Here is a 4,888-nt window from a genome sequence, read left to right on the forward strand (position 1 = left end):
AGAGAGAGAGAGAGAGAGAGAGAGAGAGAGAGAGAAATGAAATAAAATGTTATATTAAATAAATGATGAGAGAGTAAGGTTTGGAGATGAATTGATTCATTAGTTTTAGACATAATTGCCCTTTTTTGTGATGTGTCTCACCTTAATATCTTGCCGTTTTCAATTTTAAAAATGCCGGTTCACGGCAAGGGGAAAAGGAGAAATTCCGCCCCATAGTAGAGAAAATTTCGCCTAATATTTTGCCGTTTTCAATTTTTAAAATGCCGGTTCATGACAAGGGGAAAAGGAGAAATTCCACCCCATAATAGAGAAAAATTCCGTCCCATAATTTCTAAAATTTCCTCTTGGCAAATTCAAGGAAAAGAATTTTGTATGTTTGGAAAAATGATTTTTCCCGAACTGGATCTGGTCGGGACTAGGGAGAAGATGGACCATGGCGGCCGGCTATTGACAGCTGAGCTTAATATCTTGCCGTTCTCAATTTCCAAAATGCCGGTTCACGGCAAGGGGAAAAGGAGAAATTCCGCCCCATAATAGAGAGAGAGAGAGAGAGAGAGAGAGAGAGAGAGAGAGAGAGAGAGAGAGAGCAAACTCAGTGTGGCCTTCACCTGCGCGCTCGGAAAGAGAGAGAGGCGGCCGGCTGTTGACAGCTGAGCTTCCGGACAGTGCTCAGCTGAGAGAGAGAGAGAGAGAGAGAGAGAGAGAGAGAGAGAGAGAGAGAGAGCAGATTCAGAGGTCGGATTCGGCGATGTGCTCTGCACACCAAGAAAGAAAGCGAGAGAGAGAAAGAGAGAGAGAGATAGCGAGGACTCGCAGGTGCTTGAAAAAACCTAGGTTTAGTGTAGTCCCACCTACAAATTTTGAAATTTACCTCTAAATTTTTTATTTGAAGGTAAGAAAACCTTCAAATTTTGACAATTTACCTCTGTTGTTTCACATATGTAGGTTTGCCAAGTTTTTGGCAAGGAGGTCCCGAGGGGGGGCCGTTGCTGGAGATGGCCTTCTGCCTTTATGTCGCACAACAACCAAGGTGCACGACGGCCAGTGTACAAAATCGCAAATGCAAGTGCAACCTGCCTCGAACGACCTAGAGAGAGAGAGAGAGAGAGAGAGAGAGAGAGAGAGAGACTTGCAGTGCTCGAAAAAAACCTAGGTTTAGTGTAGTCCCACCTACAAATTTTGAAATTTACCTCTAAATTTTTTATTTGAAGGTAAGAAACCTTCAAATTTTGACAATTTACCTCTGATGTTTCACATATGTAGGTTTGCCAAGTTTTTGGAAAAAAGTTTTTTTCGAGCAGGTATAATTATAGGGGAGATTAATTATAGGGGAAGGTATTCTGAGAGCTGTAAATCCTTACAGAGTAGCAAAATCCAATTTGGGGAGGCTTTTAGGAGTAAGTTGGTGGCGAGCGCAATGGGGGTAAAGAGGGGCCATGCTGCCGCCGTTTTACTAGTGAAATTAAAATTCTAGTGTAGTACTGATTCCAGAGTCGTAGTGAGAGTGGAATTGTTGACTTACTTGATGGCCAAGTATCATCTTTCGCATAGCGCGGAAAACAGCCGCTCTATCAAGTATATATTGGACGTCATGGCACTTGCTTCCTCTGTGCCGCAAGAGAAGAAGATGAAGAAGTAGCATGCGCTGGCCATCCCCATTCCAAGCGTCGGCCGCATCAACCCCTCATGCGCTTCTGCAAGAGGCTTGCTTCTCAGGAGGGCTTCACCATCACCTTTGCCAACATAGCGTCCATACACAACATGATCGAAGAGGCCCGCATCAAGGAAGCAGAGACGATCAGACCAGAAGAAGACGGAAATGAAGGAGGAGGAGAAGGGCGCAAAGAGAAGCTTGACATCAGGAGAGTCCATAGAGGTTTGCCAAAATTTTTTCCAATTGGGGAGGCTTTTAGAGTAAGTTGGTGGCGAGCGCAATGGGGGTAAAGAGGGGCCATGCTGCCGCCGTTTTACTAGTGAAATTAAAATTCTAGTGTAGTACTGATTCCAGAGTCGTAGTGAGAGTGGAATTGTTGACTTACTTGATGGCCAAGTATCATCTTTCGCATAGCGCGGAAAACAGCCGCTCTATCAAGTATATATTGGACGTCATGGCACTTGCTTCCTCTGTGCCGCAAGAGAAGAAGATGAAGAAGTAGCATGCGCTGGCCATCCCCATTCCAAGCGTCGGCCGCATCAACCCCTCATGCGCTTCTGCAAGAGGCTTGCTTCTCAGGAGGGCTTCACCATCACCTTTGCCAACATAGCGTCCATACACAACATGATCGAAGAGGCCCGCATCAAGGAAGCAGAGACGATCAGACCAGAAGAAGACGGAAATGAAGGAGGAGGAGAAGGGCGCAAAGAGAAGCTTGACATCAGGAGAGTGTGCTTGCCCTTTCATTTTGACATACCAAAGATGTCGAACTCTGACAAGAAGGTTGAGGCATTCTTTGGGGCTCTGAGTGGCCTGGCTCCTCACATAGAAGAGCTCTTGGAGAAGCTTATGAATGCAGAGCCCCCCGTCACGTGCGTCATCTCCGACATGCTCATGACTGGACCCACTCAACCTGCTGCTGAGAAGCATGGCATCCCACACATCTAATTCCAGACCGCCAACCTCAGTGGCTTGCTCTACATTCATTACATCCTGCAAGGAACTCTCGCTTTGAACACTGGTATGTCAGTTTGTCTTAATGATGTTCTTGAAGGGAAATGCTAAATTTGTAGGTTGCCTAGAAACAAGACACAGTTTCTCCTCACATGCAAGAGCAACAAATTTGTTGCATATTGTGAAATAGGGGTAGTGCTGTGTGAGTTACATGGGACTCAGCTTCAAGTCCATATGAAAGCGCAAGAAGAGAGCCCAAAGGCACATGAAGTAACCTCCATGCATTTCTTTTTTCATAGGTAAATTTATTTATTAGTGATCAAGCTAGCTTTGACATTCCCTTAGCTTTGACATTCCTTAGTTTGTTTACATTCATGATTAAGTATATTTTGGGTTGCAAACCTTTCCTCACAGACACTTTCACATACCCTTGATTTGCATGTGTTGCTAACAATCTTCGATTCAATCCCAAAATTGTCTAACAAAATACCATAGTATCGAGGTAACAAGGTTAATCGGTGCAGCCTTTCCCCACGGACACTTTCACATACCCTTGATTTGCATATGGTGTTGACAAACTTCGATTCAAACTTTGATTCATAGTATAGAGGTAACAAGCATAATCATCGCACATCATCGATCTTAGTGTAAAAGTCAAGAAAGCATGCACTCAGAATGTTCAAATTGTACTCTTCTTTTTGTATTGAAAATGAAATGCTTAAGATGCATCATTTGAAAACTGTAGGTTGGTTCTTTTAATTTGTTGTTTTAAAGTGATTTAGAAATGTATTTCTAGAATCTTTACATATCGATAATGTTTGAAAGTCTAGGCCTTTTATGTGTAGATCATCTTTGAAAGTCTAGGCTTTTTATATCTTGAAACACTAGCTACATTTGATTATATGCATAGCTTCTTTACTTTTGATCATGTTGGATGGGTGCAAATTTAACTGAGAGGAATGTGTCACTTGCTTTGTGTGATTAAATAATTAAAAAGCTATGAAGTAATTATATGCTTTAGGAATCGATTTAAAGTTAATAAGTTGTCGAATATCGATGAATGTGTACCCTAAGAATGCAATCACACAAGAAGTTATTGAAAACTATACATAATTCTGGAATAACTTTTTTGAATGCTTAATCAATACAAAAGGTTCCGAGAAAAACAAGAGTGTTAGCGAAATTCAAAACCTTGTTGCAATGCCCAAATTCTTCTTTGTTCCATGTAGTCTTGGAAGTGCTATCGAATAAGGATCAAGGCAAGGATGAAGTCTTCTCAACAAACCTTGCAGGGCTACCAACATTGACAAGGGGAGACATAATAGATTTCATCGACAACAATCCTTTTGTTTATAAATTTTGTGTGAAGGCATTGCAACAATCAAGGGAAAAGTCCCTTGCAATAGTTGTCAACACTTTTGAAGAGTTGGAAAGAGATGCCATGAGCGTGGACTTTGGAATACCAATATTTGCAATGAGTCCCTTGGTAGATTCTCTTGACAAAGAGTTTAGTACAAGCATGTGGAGGGAAGATCAAAATTGGATAAAGTGGTTAGTTAAGGGGCTTGATAATTAATTTTTTAAAGCATACAACCATAAAAGCTATAAAACAAAACAATATGATTCTTATAGTTGTTTGAGAACAATCACAATCAATTTATGAATATTTTTGGCTTGGCTTCAAGGGGTGAGGCTTTAGTGATGACTCCCCTTTTTGCTAATGAAAAAGAAGAGGTTATTTTACAAAAATGAATAAATTTTTGATTGGTTGAAAATGATAGAGGATACTTATTGCGAAGACATGCAAATAGATCTCCATAATCTCTACTATCGATGAAGCGGGAAGGAATTTGCGACCTCTCCCCGACCACGTGTCGCATGCTTCTTAGTCCGGCAATGAGAGAGAGAGAGAGAGAGAGAGAGAGAGAGAGAGAGAGGCGGCCCACGGTCGTGCGTTCTCATACCAAGGGTAAGGGAGCTAGTTTAGAGACGAAAATTTTTTGACCCTCAAGTTAGACACATATCCACCCCCAATTTAGAGGCAAGAAATGTGGCATATTCTTAGAATCTTGCTTATGTGTCATGTTGTGATTTGTTGAAAAGTGTACCATTACTGGGTCTTGAGTATCTCTAATGCTTCAAAAAGCTTCAAAAGATGAATTTTTTAAATGGAACATTCAAATAAAATCTAAAAATATTGATTTTGGTATCATTTGATTCGGCCTTTTATGAGGAATCTCATGCAATGCATAAATATTAAAACTAATGAGATTTGCAAAA

General features: G+C 41.2%; 1 pseudogene across 1 annotated transcript; it reads left to right on the forward strand.

Annotated features, from left to right (window-relative positions):
* Window positions 1-2,057: 2,057 nt before the first annotated feature.
* On the forward strand, window positions 2,058-4,184 carry LOC147421067 (UDP-glycosyltransferase 86A1-like; annotated as a pseudogene). Its single transcript, XR_015186981.1, has 2 exons — window positions 2,058-2,675; window positions 3,838-4,184. The product of XR_015186981.1 is annotated as a UDP-glycosyltransferase 86A1-like (transcript).
* Window positions 4,185-4,888: the final 704 nt, after the last annotated feature.

Source organism: Adiantum capillus-veneris, chromosome 28, assembly GCF_014529385.1.
Source record: "Adiantum capillus-veneris isolate H3 chromosome 28, ASM1452938v2, whole genome shotgun sequence".
NCBI lineage: Eukaryota > Viridiplantae > Streptophyta > Polypodiopsida > Polypodiales > Pteridaceae > Adiantum > Adiantum capillus-veneris.